Source organism: Tamandua tetradactyla, chromosome 25 (genome assembly GCF_023851605.1).
Source record: "Tamandua tetradactyla isolate mTamTet1 chromosome 25, mTamTet1.pri, whole genome shotgun sequence".
Classification (NCBI taxonomy): domain Eukaryota; kingdom Metazoa; phylum Chordata; class Mammalia; order Pilosa; family Myrmecophagidae; genus Tamandua; species Tamandua tetradactyla.
Genome location: NC_135351.1, coordinates 26,484,975 through 26,499,616, shown reverse-complemented (window position 1 = coordinate 26,499,616; position 14,642 = coordinate 26,484,975). Strand labels below are relative to the sequence as shown.

The 14,642-nt window shown below is 38.1% G+C and overlaps 1 pseudogene; it reads left to right on the top strand.

The window, feature by feature from the left end:
- The first annotated feature begins 6,095 nt into the window (after positions 1–6,095).
- Positions 6,096–6,691, top strand: LOC143668947 (beclin-2 pseudogene; annotated as a pseudogene).
- Positions 6,692–14,642: the final 7,951 nt, after the last annotated feature.

Genomic DNA, 14,642 nt, shown 5'->3' with positions numbered 1-14,642 from the left:
GTATCTTGGAGTTAATTACACAAACCATCCCTCCAAAAATGAAAACAAATTACTTATTTTTCCTTTATCCAGCTTCGCTATTCAGTAAAAATCAGTTTTATTGTTATTTTCTTGAACATTCATTTTCTCTAGTACAATAATTAATGGTAAAGGGATGTTTATGGTTACTTTTTTTCTCATCAGAGTAACAAAAGAAGATAATTGGGGAACAGAAAGTAAATACAGATTTATTTCTGACAATAGTAGTTTAGCTAGGAAAGTTATATGCTAAGTTATTCCTTCACTGTGAAAATTATACATATATAGCTGAATTTATTTGATAGATTAAGGTTAAGTGAATGTGGTATAAATATTTATAAAACCCAATTGTATTATATACATAATTTATATATACACATAAATATGTGTGAGTATATATGTATTATGGAAAATGTACTGAGGAATAAATTCAGCACACAAAAATAGCATTGCAAGGTTTAAGGACACCCTTCACAAAAGGGAGAAAATGAGAAGACAAAGAAATGTGCCTCAATAATCAGATAAGCAAACCCAGATGTGCCTCTATAGTTATTCAAAGTATTTACTTTATGGAGGGGATTGGGACATTACATCTACAAATTATATATTAAAATGTTCATCCTTGTAATGATCAATCAAACCTAACCTAGATACAAAATTATACTGTTAATATGTTGCACTGTTAAAAAAAAATACATCCCTTGTGTTATCTTAACTTTCCCTCCTTGTATTAATCAAGTGTTGATGACCATGACTTTAGGCCTGAAAATATTATGGTAGAAAACCTTGGCAGAGGGAAAGCCAGATTGTACATGCATAGGGTTATTTATCATGCTGTCACTGAACACCTAGGGAAGTGCAGTTCCAGCTAATTTATTACAATGTTGTTTTCATTTTTACTGGGTGCGGGAAGAACTTACGCTGAGGCCATCATGCTGTGCTCTGCAGTGCTGTGGTAGCAGTGACAGTGCTACTTCACCGGCACATTTTTTATGGTACATGTTTTCCCTGACTCTGCTACCTTTCCCATAGCATTTAAGAGAGTTTATTAAGCTCAGTAGAAACCAAGTTCTGTATGTATGTCATGAGGACAGAGTGCAAGGTGAGGAGATAGAAACAAATGAATCATGCACTGAGCACAGTATGCATGTTACTTGCAAATGCGACTTGTTTAAGCCCCTAGTGGCTTATGTAGGTTGACTCAATAAACAAGACCTTTAAACTACAATCCAAAATGTGGTGGCACTCTCTAAAGGTGAGAGAACATTGAAAGTGATATTGAATTACTGGAATTGTTTGCTATCTGTTCCTAATATAAATGCACATAAAAATGAAATTGAGACTAGTGGAGAGTGATGGGTTGACAGTTACAAAACCTAAGAAAGTGAGGAATTTGTGTGACTCTTGTGCAAAAATTACATGAGATTTTCCATTTCTTTTCATCTGAGAGTCAGAATGTAACTCATTTTGAATATTCATTTACAATTTAGACTCTCCAAAGAAATTATGAACCAGAAATCAGTTATTATAAGTTGTGGATATTTCCTGAGAAGATATATGTAATACAAGTAAATGTAACATCAAGGAGAAATGCATACCGAATATTCAGCTCAGTTGCACAGAGAGTACAAAATAAAACAAAACGTCCTTCAGCCCCAAATGTTTGGTATGCATCTTTTATCAGTGCTTGCTCATTTTATTGCATATGCACAGTCACAGACTTTATCCAAATTGATGGGCATTTGCATGGGAGAGTGATGCTTTTGTGCATCAAACATCTATCTTCTAAGAAGTTGAAATAATATTAATAATACATGCTGTGTGAATATGAGACATATTTATAAATTTAGAAAATGCTTTCACATCTGTTATTGCATTTAATGTGCCCAACAGTCCCTTGAAATGTAATAAAGTGGGTTCATTTTTTGGCATCTAAAGTAACTGAGGAGCAAACAGATAGTTGCTTCTTTATTAATTAGTGATGGAGCCACAACTGGAACTCAGGAAGTCAAGCATATGTTTTACAGATATTTCATTAATAAATTTGGTTCTTATTTTTCACTGATTATATATCTAGGTGGATGTTAGGGCAAAGATACGACTTCATCTGGCTTTCAGCCTACAGGATAAAGTCCAAGCTTCTCAACAGGGAAGTGAAACCCCTCTTGGATTTGGTCCTAGATTACAATTCCAGTCCCATCAACTGCTACCCCTGCTTCACAGTTCAGAATCCAGCAAAACTAAGCCACATGTAGTTTACTCCAAATAATTACTATTCACTGGTCTTCGCTCAGGTGCAGTTTTCTTGGGAAGCTTTCTGTTTTGTCCTTTCCTCTCTCCACACGTAGAAGCAAAGGAGTCCAGGGCAAGGGACCAGCAGATGCCAGCCATGTGACGTCCCAGCTGACAGAGGGGGTCCAGATCAACTGTTCTTTCTTGAGTGAAGATAACCTCTTGTTGGTGCCTTAATTTGTTGGTGCCACCTAGATGTATAATTTGGACTTCCTTAGAACTGTAAACTTGTAACTTATTAAATTCCCCCTTTAAAAATCATCCCAGTTCTGGAATATCGCATTTCAACAGTTTGTAAACTAGAACATAGTAATCTCGTTTATAGACTATCGAAGATTCTATCTTCTTCATCCAGTATTTTCCTATTATATATATCCTAATTAAACATTTTTATTTCTAAGCCGTAAAGTTAAAAAAGCATTTGAAATGGTACATAAATTAAAAGATGATTCCAAGTGGGGTTTTCCTTTTTCTTTGCTTTCTTTTAATCCTCTAAATCAAGGAAATTCAATTTTCTTAATGTAACATTTGCCTTACCTCATTTCTTTGTGACAAATTTCTCTTTGGTAAAAGACCTCTACAGACTATGTTGTAAAAATATTTAGAGTGCTTCATAAAACCAAATACAAGCTTCACAAATTGAAAATGATGAGGATACTGTTTGCATAAATGCAATTGTATTGCACTCTTGTTCTTTCTTCAAAATTCTCTCTGTCCTACTCCTTAATTATGGTCATTGCTGTCATAACAGCATTCACGCAGACTCTAACCAGCTGCACACAAATCCAATTACACAACGCCTACATCAGGCCAGCACTGCGTATATCTTGTTTTCTCTCCTGGGACTTCTCCAAGATATGACAGGACATCAACAGGCTCCTTTCTCATATATGAACAATCTGCTAGAGCAAGGAAGTTAATGCCTAGGGAGTCCCCATAATCAATGCATAGAAGAGCTGATGGGTAAATATTTCCATTTTCTATCCTCTGGGCAGACAGTTCTGAGATGCATTTCATAAGACTCCTCAGAGTTTCATGGGTGGCATCACACTTACAAATCTTTTCCATAGAGGATTTGGATAAGGTATGGGTGGAGGCTGAAACAGTGTTGTATCATTGGGTCTCAACGTATGGTCCCTGAACAAGCAGTATCAGCATCACCTGACATATTTTTACAAAGACAAATGATTGTACCTCATCCACCCAAAATCTACAGAAAACACTGTGAGGGTACAGTCTAGAAATTTATGTTGTAATAGGCCCTCCAGGTAATTCTGATGTGTAGTAGAGTTTGAGAAGCACCAAGTTATGTGAAAGCTGCAGCACTTTAGTATTATGGGGGCATTGGTATACGGAAAGATTGTGAGATTAGGTAGCTTTTGTTACTGTTTTGGAAGCTATGAGAAAAAGAAAATGATAAGCCAAGGTCAGTTAAATATCAACTTTAGTTTCAAAATCAGTGTACCTCTGTGGTGGTATGTATGGAAGCCCTTATCTTCTTCAGCCAAAAATGAAGCTGAAAATAAGGCCCAAAACTCACTGTAAAACTGAGAGATCTGCAAAGTTAATGGAAAACACAGCCTCCATACAGTAAATATGTTAAAAATGTGTTAAAAACTGGACTTTGATAAGAAAAGAATATGAATCAGGTGTGCCAGTTTGAAGTTGTTTTGTTCCCAGTAAAGCCATGTTTTAATCCTGATCCAGTCTTGTGGGGCCAGACCTATTGTTTAGGATGGGAAACTTTGACTGGATTGTTTCCATGGACATGTGACACACCTGGTTATGGTATGACCTCTTGGTTAGATTATTTCCATGTAGATGTGACACATGCAATTGTGGGTATGGCCTTTTGATTAGATGGAGATGTAACTCCACCAATTCAATTGGGTCTTAATTAGTTTACTAGAGTCCTTTAAAAAGGGAAACATTTTAGAAAAACCTCAGATGCAGACACTTGGAGAATAGTTGCTTCAGAATTGTCCGAGACACAAATGTTTGGAGACATTTGGAGTGTCTACAGATAGAGCAGATGCCTAGACATGGATAGATCCCAGCAGACATCACCATGCATCTTTCTGTGGGATGCTAAGCAAGCCAGAACCCAGGGTTTGTCCCAGAGAAGCTAAGTGCAGGCCCACAGGTGCTTAGAGAGGGAACCACTAGCATCAGAGACTGGAAGCAACAGAACCAGGAACAAGGACAAGTAGATGCCAGCCACATGCCTTCCCATGTGACAGACGTTGACCTTTCTTGAGTCAAGGTATCTTTTCCTGGTCTTATAATTCTAAACTTGAAATGTAATAAATTCCCTTTATAAACCGTTCCATTTCTGGTATACTGTATTCTACCAGCTTTAGCAAACCATTACATTTAGAAACTGGGAACATTATATTTTAGGTAAATGAACCAAAAAAATCATGCCTATGCACACACACACACACACACACACACACACACACTCACATTTGCATATGATTGTTGTATATGGATGGATAAGTAGCTAGACTCCAGCAACAAAACTGACCTCATAATTTATTTAAAAATAAATAATTTATTTTTAAAAAATGTAGAGAAGATGGTAAGAAATTTGGCTAAATGTATAAAAATCCTGTACAGAGGGAGTAACCACAGGTATGACTGAAAACAAAGGTTTTTGTTATATATAATCACAATTGTCAAAGATAAGGCCTCACCCTTCCCCAATTAAGAATGATTTGAATGTGCAGGTTGGGACAGAGACCTGGAAAGCTGAAGTGTTAAGTGCCATAAAGTTGACTGAGAGCTATCTCCTCTTCCTTAGGATTCTTATTGTGCTGTGGCGGAGCTCTAGCTCAACTCCCTAGGCCATGATTCCATCTTCTACTTCCTAGGTGAGTTGAGGACCCTCCTTTGTTACTCTGTTGTCTACAGAGGAATCTATTTTTGCCTCTAATATGGACGAAGCGAGGCATCGATCAGATAAGAGAACCCTAGGTTCAGTCCCTGGAGGAGATTGGCTCTTTATTATGCTTCTCCTCTTCCAACATGTTAGCTTAAGTAGGTTAACACAAAGACGCTGAAGTAAGACTTCTCAGGAAAACCTACTATGCCATGCTTCTAGGGCTACACTGTCCATTATAGCCGCCTGTGGCCATTGAGCATTGAAATGTGGTTAATACAAATGAAGGTGTACTGTAAGTGTAAACTACATATCAAATGTCAAAAATTTAATACAAAAAAATCTAAAATATTATATTGATAATTTCATATTGATTATATGTTGAAATAATTGTATGTTGGATATAGTAGTCTCAATAAAATATATTTTAAAAAGTAATTTCAAAGCAAACTTAGAATCAAGGGGAGCATCAAAACCTTTCATTCACTTCATGTGCCAGTGCTGCAGCTAGCCCCTGAAATCTTACTAGTCCTTGGAGACTCTGGGCCTCAGCACCACCCAATGACTTGCTGTTGCAAGTCAGGAGCAGCCAGAAGAAGGAGAGGAGATAGGCCATACCTCCAGGGAGGAGACAGAAACTGAAAAGCAACAGGATGGTGCAGACCCCACCCTGATGAAGGCAAGACTTCAAGGGAAGTCCAACTTTACCTTGTTTGAGGAGTTTACCCCAATGGCATCTCTTAGCAGCATCCATAAGGTTGCTGGGGACATTTTTGACATCCTCACTGGCACAAAAGAGTATGAGGGGTGTACCAACAATCTTTCAGAGCAGCTGGATACCCAACATGCTTTCACAGAATTTGAGTATCAGAACTACAAATGCTCTTTGGAGATCAGGTAGCTGATGAGTGAGGGTGAGGAGATGTTGCAGATGGAGCTGATGGGCCTGAAGGTGGAGGAAGTAAGGTTGGTCCAGTGGCTGGAGGAGCTGCAGAATAATGGTAAAAGAGCAACGGAAGATCTTAAGGCAGCTCAGACAGAGACCGAGGCACTGGTCCAACAGGAAAAACAGTACCAGAGGGATTACAGTGAACTTGAAAGCTGGAAATGCTTGATATGCTGACAAGTGTGGACAAAAGGCTAAACTATGCCCAGACCCAACTCAACTGACTGCAGAAAACCAATGTCTTCAGTGCAACATTTGATATCTGGCAATAAGGGCCCTTGGGAATCATCAATAACTTTATACTGGACTGCCTCCCCACTGTCCCTGTGAGCTGGGATGAGATTAACGCTGTTTGGGGACAGACAACTTTGTTGCTCATTGCTCTGTCCCAAAAAATTGGGCTGAAATTTCAGAGGTACTGACTTGTTCCCTGCAGAAACCTTTCCTATGTGAGGTCATTAACAAATGATCCATTGAACTGCTGTTATTCAGTTATGAACAATGCAATGATGGCCTTCCTAGACTGTATGCAGCAGTTCAAGGAAGAGGCCTAGAAAAGGGATTAGGTCTCCGTCTGCCCTACAGGATCAGTGTGAAGAATGGCCTAGTGGATGATCCTGGATGCAGCAGTGGATGCTATTCCATCAGGACCCTCTTGAACACAGAGGAGCAGTGGACAAAGGCTCGTAAGCTCATGCTTGTAAATTAGAAATGGAGTCTTGTTAGGGTTTCCTTAAGGTATTCTCAAAAATGACCTTTTTTGTTCTATGAGAGAGAGAGAGGAAAAATATTGCTTTAAGATATTTTGCAAAATTCTCAGATAAATTATAAAGTAAAAAAGCACAACATGCTTATAATACAAAAAAAGAAGGGCCACAAAGGCATTAATTTAAGATCACAATAAAGTACTGCTCAGAGCAAAAATTAAAAAGTAATTCCCTCTATATCTTTTGAACTTTTTCAAATGGCTACTTGAGAATTTTAAATGATAGCTATGACTCCCAATACACTTCTTTTAGACAACTTGGAGATCAATCATTCTCCAATACTTGAAAATTAGGCAAAACTACTTCCAAATAATTTATGATCAAGGAAGAAATCACCCAGGATATCTAAACTATTTTGAACTGAATAAATATTTAAACACAGTGCATCAAAAATTGTAGAATGATGATGAAGCGATGCTTTGAAGGAGTTTATAACTATAAATATTTCTGAGAAAAGAAGAAAGAAGTAAAAACAATTATCTCAGTTTCTACCTCAAGAAAACTGTCATTCCAAAACCTGCCCATGACATTCAAAGTATAGACCAGAAAGTTTTACAATATAGAGGCAAAATTCATTAATCAATATTAGCAAATCAAATCCATCCATATGTAATAAAGTATAGATACTTCAGGGCTAGGAGTGTATCTTGTAAATATTGAGTTGATTTAATATTATGAAATGATGTAATTCATCATTTAACAGAGTAAAAGGGAAAAATCCTATGATTATCTCAACTGTTACTTAAAAAAAGGATCTAAAAAATTCAGTACCCATTTATAATAAACTGTCTTAATCTAGGAAGAGGGGAACTTTAATGTGATGAAGGGTTAAATATATATATATGAAGAAATTACATATATTGTAATTACTAATAATGACATATTGAAACTTTTACACCCAATTTGACAATAAGGAAGGACTTGTACTCTCAGGCTTAAACAATGGAAAGCAAGACTGTATCCATGGATCTGGAGATTCATGTAGTACCAATATATCCTTTCTCTTCACATTTACAGATTCTATACAATCCCTATCAAACTGACAAGGTGATTTGAAAATCTATTTCAAAATGGAAACATTTTTTAAAATTTTCTGTTCTATTTCTTTGCTGATGTTGTTTTTCTCCTTTAATATTTTTTATTGGGGGGGTTTAGGTTTACAGTAAAATCATATATGGAGTACAGTGTTCCCATATACCACCCTCCCTTAAACCAAATTTTCCCTATTAACATTTTGCATTGTTAGTATGGTACCTTTGTTACAATTGATGAAACACTATTTTTGTAATTATATAATTAACTATAGTCCAGAGTTTGCATTAGGATTTACTCTTTGTGTTGTACAGTTCTATACTTAAAAAAATTTATTCTGATAAGTATATATGACCTAAAACTTCCCATTTAATCACTTTTAGTGTTACCATCACCATCATCTATTACCAAAACTTCTCCATCACCCCAAACAGAAATTCTGTACTAATTAGGTATTAACTTCCCATTTCCCACCCTTTCCTCTGTCTCTAGTAACCCGTATTCTAATTTCTCACTCAATTAATTTGCATATTTTAAATTATTTCATGTGAGATCATACAATATTTGTTCTTTTCTATTTGGCATATTTTGTTCAAATGATGTCTTCAATGATCATTCATGTTCTAGCATGTATCAGAGCTTCATTCCTTTTTACAGCTGAATAATATTCCATTATGTGTATATACTACATTTGGTTTAGCCATTCATTAGCTGCTGGACAGTGGAATTACTTCCACCTTTTTGGCAGTTGTGAATAATGCCACTCTGAACCTCGATGCACAAATATCTTTTCAGGGACCTACTTATCATTTCTTTGGGCTATAAACCTAGAAGTGTAATTGTTGGGTAATTCTATACTTCACTTTCTGAGAATCTGCCAAACGGTTTTTCACAATGTCAGTAATGTTTTGATAAAGTAAAATATATACACCTTGACTTAGTAACTCCATTCCGAGATATTAATGCCGAAGAAAGGTAAAGATATGTCCATAAAAAGACTTGTACAAGAACATTTATAGCAACCATATTCACAAGAGCCCCAAACTATTTTCAACCACAGAATGGCTAAACAAATTGTGGTATAGTCCAACAGCAAAAATACTACCCAGCAATAAAAAGAAACGTACTACTAATACACCTTATGACATGAATGAACTTAAAAAATGTTATATTGAGTGACAGCAGTCACACACAAGAGTATGTACTTTTAATTTCCACTTCTATGAAATTATAGATCAGACACAGTGGTAGAAGTCAGAAAGCAGTTACCTTGAGATTGGAGAGAATTGAATAGAAGGAAACATGAAAGCATTTTCTGGGTGACATTACCACCTAACTCGGGGTGATAGCTGCACTGATACGTGCAATCTTCAAGCCTCCTTGAACTGGACACCTAATTTCTTCATTTCATCTTTTATTGTACATTCATTTTATTATTGAAGTAAATTATACTTCAGTAGTAAAATGAAAAAGTTTGCTGCAGGTGAACAGGTGTACTTAGACAACACATTGCAGCAATCCTATGCTGTATTTCTCTCCCACCCTGCCCTGCAGCTCCTCGGGAGTGATGAAGTGGAACCCTGCAGAGAGTCATTGTGTGCTCATGCATGTGCAAGCCTGAATTAGGGAGGGGACTGCGTGTCCTTCTGGCTGTCCATGCCCAGGGAGGGATAGAGCCAGTGGATAAAAGCTTCCCCCTTTATTCTTTGGACAGAGGGATCTGAGTGCATTCCATTAGCATCCTCAGAAGGTTCTGGTGGGATAGGGTGGCTAAAGCAAAAGGTTACCCATGTGTTGCTCTTCTCTCCCAACTCTTTTACCCCACTCTTTGCATCCCTGCCCCCTGCGAACACACCCCCACCTAAACGAACTGAATGGAAGAATTTGTCTCCTGCTCTGCTTGGGAAGAAGCCAAGCTAAGATGTAATTGTATTAAATATAACACCCCCACCACTAATATATATATATTTTTTCTTGTCATTGACCCTTTTGTAGCCATGGCATTTTTAATAAAGAGATCATCCTCACAGTATAATATTTACATGTAATAATTTGATTTAGATGTGTCTATGTCTTTCAGATTTTAACAGTGTAAATAATCATAACCAGAAATCACCAAGACAGTTTCGAAAGGTCAAATTTAATTCAGAATACTTGATATTTTATCTAGTTTCAGTAACAGCAAAGATGTTTGGTTTGTCCTATGACATTCCTTTGATACTGTCAAATACCTTATTATAGAGGTCCTGAATGTTGCTTTCAGGTTTAAATATTCACATCAATAGACTGGTTTATATCTTCAAATCTCATAGCCATGATATCTATCCTTTTAAAACCCAGTTTTCAAATTGGCAGCTACTTCATGGCTAAATACTTCATAAAAACACATTCAAATATTTAACTCCTGTGGTTGAGACTGGTATGACATAATTTTGTGAAATAGCCCACTTTGTTTTTGTTTCATCTCTTTATGAATCTCTGTTTCCCTTCAATTGTCCCCTGTCCATTGAGGTCAACTCTCCAACTCTCCTTTCTCTGGGATTAAAATCTCCTCACTGTTATATAATTGTAAGAAAAGGGATTTGGTGGAATGAGTGGGAGAGAATGAAAGCTTGGGTCTCTGCCTCACCATCTGCCGGCTATGGATCTGCTGTGTGACCTCTCAGCCATCCTGCACTGGAGTTTCCCCCCTGTAACATGTTGCAGTTCCCAGAAGTGGCCCAGCATTATCTCCGGTACTGTCTTCCCTTCCCAAGCCTCACCACACCCTGGAAGAGCTGAGGCCTCTTTCTCCTTCCCTTCTCCCCACATGAATCAGGGCAGGTTTCTGACTTTCCCTATGAGTAGAATGTGTCCCTAATAACTATGTATGGCTTCCACTGTTTGGTTAGAAAAGACACTACAGCTTCCTCCTGGCTCTCTCTCTTTCCCTTGGGATAGCTGCCCTTTGAATCCAGCCACCATGTTTTTTGCAAAATCAGACTAGTTTACTTAGAGAGTTTCAAGGAGAGGCCCAGCAGAAGAACCCAGGCCTCCAGCCTATGGACAGTCAGCATTAACCACCAGCCACGTGGGTGAGTGGACCTTCAGATGATTTTAGTTCCCTGCCTTCAAATCTTCCAGCTCAAGCTCCCGACGTTGTGAAGCAGAGGCAAATTATCCCTCCTCTGCTTCTTCCAAATTCTTGACCCACACTGCCCATAAACAGAAGAAATGATTGGCTTTTATTGTTTTACTGCTCAATTTTGAGACAATTTGTTTTGCAGCCGTAGTTACTGGAAGAGATTTTAGTACCTGGTAGTAGCAGAGGATCTGGCATTGCAAAATCTATCAATGTGGCAGTGGTTTGGGGACCAAATGGCAGCTGGAAATTGGAAGATTTGGAGGGTTTGTTAGCAGAGGTCGATACAGTCTTGCCCCACTCAAAATCCAGAATCAGAGCCAAGGGCTCAGAAGAGTCTGAGGTTATGCTGATGTCTTCAAGTGCTTCCTCATTTGAACGGAAACGTGAAGATGGAAATTTGGACATCGTAAAATAGTTAATGGGAAAACAACAGTCTCACTAAGACCATTAGGGCTGAGTTTCCTCTCTAATATATTGCCCACTCTGCTCTTCCTTATGTGTCTAATTTTGGTTCAGAGACAATCACAGTATTTAACACAGGCAGGAGAAATGGAATTTTTCTAAACTGGTTCTTATTTTGGGAAAAATAAACATGTTTTGAAGTTCATTGTTTTTCTCAAATGGTAAGAGATCTCTTTCCATAGGTGATTGTATCACTTTCTCAACAAATATTTTCATTTCCTTAAAGTCCTTTTGTTCTCTGATACTTTAAACAAATCCACTTCAATCCCAGAGTTTACAGGAAGAAAATATTTAACAGGGATCAAATACAATTTATCAGCTTTACTGTTTTCTGCAGTTTTGAGTATATCATTTTTCTTTCTATTGAGGCAGTACCTCTGCTTGACTGCTCAAATCTATAAAAGTTGACAAAGCAATGGATACAAAATTCCCATAAGATTCCTACTTGCTAGATCCAGCCCTGGTGAAAGGAGTAGCTGAAAGGGACATCACTATGATGTTAGCAATAACTCAAGTTTGTGAGCTCTGTCTCCTCTTTTATTGCCCTCTTTTGTTTTGATTTTTTCCCCCATCCTTTTCTCTGTCCCTGAATTTAAAATGCAGTTGTCAAACTGTGTGCAATGATAAAACAGCTCAAGAAGCTCTCAAATGATGCGTCTTGTCTTTCAAGCAAACTCACCAAACAAAGCCTGCTAAGATTTATCATTGCACTTTGTAAAACCTTTTGGTTTTTTTGTTTGTTTTTATAATGCCTGCCCCACCCACTCACCTCCTATCTAACACTCTGGCTGCCGGCTTCTGATTATCATTTATTTAGGGCCTACATTTTCATCCATTCATGAAAAAAGTGACACAGCATCCATTTCAAGTGACAGCTACCAAATAGCCTAGTACAGCCTGATTAAGTGCTTAAGGAGTTTCTTTCTGTTTTCCTTGTTCTTTCTCTAAACAAAAGACTTATCCACATGGTCTTGGGGAGGAGAAGGGGAAGATATTGAAACACATTTGTTCTTTACTTAAAATAGTGAAAATGCAGTCAATTTTGGAAGGAATTACAGTTTGAGGAAATTCTATGTTTCTAAAAAATATTTTTTCAATTGTCTGAAAAGTGAAAGTTGCATTAATATGGCAATTATTCATTAAAAGAAGATAGCAGTGATCTACTTGGAGCACTAGAGTCTTACCTTGAAATAAAAGATTAACAGATCATTGGCTGTGCTAAGACTAATTTCCTTTGAACCAGCAAAGTGAAGATTCAGGATTATCAGGGTATAGATTTTGCCAAATACATATCATTCTCTCATTCAAGCAGATATGAGGAGCTTATACAAAAAAGTGGAATGCAAGGTCTTTCTCCTCATGTGGAATTAAATTAATTAAGAATGATACAAAAAAATTAACAGGTGACAAATTTCTGTGCATGTAATGGTGATGATTTTGTACAAAAAACAAAAAATCAAATTAAAAAAAAAATGTTAGGGCAATGGTGGCTCAGTGGCAGAATTCTCACCTACCATTGCCAAAGACCGGGGTTTGATTCCTGGGGCCTGCCCGTGCATAAATAAATAAATAAATAAATAAATAAATAAATAAATAAATAAATAAATAATAATGTTCATGTCAGCCTGAAAATGGGAGCTTCTTTCAGGACTTCAGATGCTTCTATCTTGTTGGTTTCCTCAGTACTGCGTGTAATGTGGACAAAGGCAGTTCTTTGGGACCATTGGCTCCCTGGTTCTCCTCCATTCATTGGAAACATTACCTTGAAGTTCAAATACATTATCTGGTTTGTTCATATTGCTTGCTTCCCTTTTCCCCATATTTAGTAATTCAGCCTTATCTGCAGGATGTCTGAGAGCTCCCTCTCGAATCACAAGATATGCCCAAGACCCAAGAATTTATGTCTATTTTCAAATATCAGAAAGGAAAGAGAAGGTGACCATTGAATCCGTGGCTAGTGATCTGCTTGCACTGGGTGTGACAATGTGCACCTGGGTGCTGCCAGTGCAGATCTCTGCATGGCCCCAGCACTGCTCCAGAATTAGGCATGAAAGAAACAGGTCTTTCAGTTCATACCCACAGGCCTCACTGTGACGCCCATGGAAGTACTTTGGGTGATGAGAGGCAAACAGCAGGCAGCTGTAAATGCACAGACGAAAGGGCCTGAAGGAGGAGAGGTGGTAATAGGGCAGTTAAAGGCCGAGAGTTTATGAGGGTCAGGGAATAGAGGAAGAATACACATGAGTCCCGTGCTCTTGCTTTTTTTGTGATCCAGAAGGGAAGAGTGGGATTTTCCCATGGATACTGGAATTTGGCAGTTTAAAAGTATATGGCACAAAAGGAGAAGTGACAAGTCATTTGGAGAAGCTGAAGGCATCTCCTATAATCCAAGTCATGTGGAAATACAGACCCTGCTAGTAAATTATGCAGAATGAAAGGGTAGAATTGGCAAGGCTATTGGAGAAGCTAAGGGCAGACCAAATGGTGGTGCATGCCTTGCTAGCTGCAGTTACGCTCAGAGTTGGGCTAGCAGGGGCGGTCACTCAAACAGGAAATTTACAACTAGGCGAAGTGACAAGGCACCGAATTTCATTTCTTTTAGGCCATTACATAATCCCAAACCTGGTACTGTGACAGGGTAGCAGAGCCACACACTCTACCGCATTCAGCCCTTACCCATGAAACGCATGCACCTCCTGTTGAACATAGATGACCTGTCAAGCTCTGCTCTCCTCAGAGTGAGTTATATTTTGGGGATTTCATTGTCCTCTCATGCCTCCAGATCTCAGTCACAGCCAATCCAATCCATTCACTGTATCTCAAAATAGAGTCAGTTTTCTCTCTCTTTTTTTTTTTCACGGGCAGGCACCGGGAATCGAACCCGGGTCCTCTGGCATGGCAGGCAAGCGTTCTTGCCTGCTGAGCCACCGTGGCCCGCCCTAGAGTCAGTTTTGAAACAGTCTACCTGGAAGATTCCCTGAACACAAAGAAAACTTGCCCCCTGCTTTCAGAGAACCTTGCCAATCAAGAATAGTATAGAAGGTAACATTTGTCAAGCTATAGAAAGTTTCCAAAGGTGAAAAGATGCCTCTTAAATTTGCATTTTCATAGTTGAAGAAA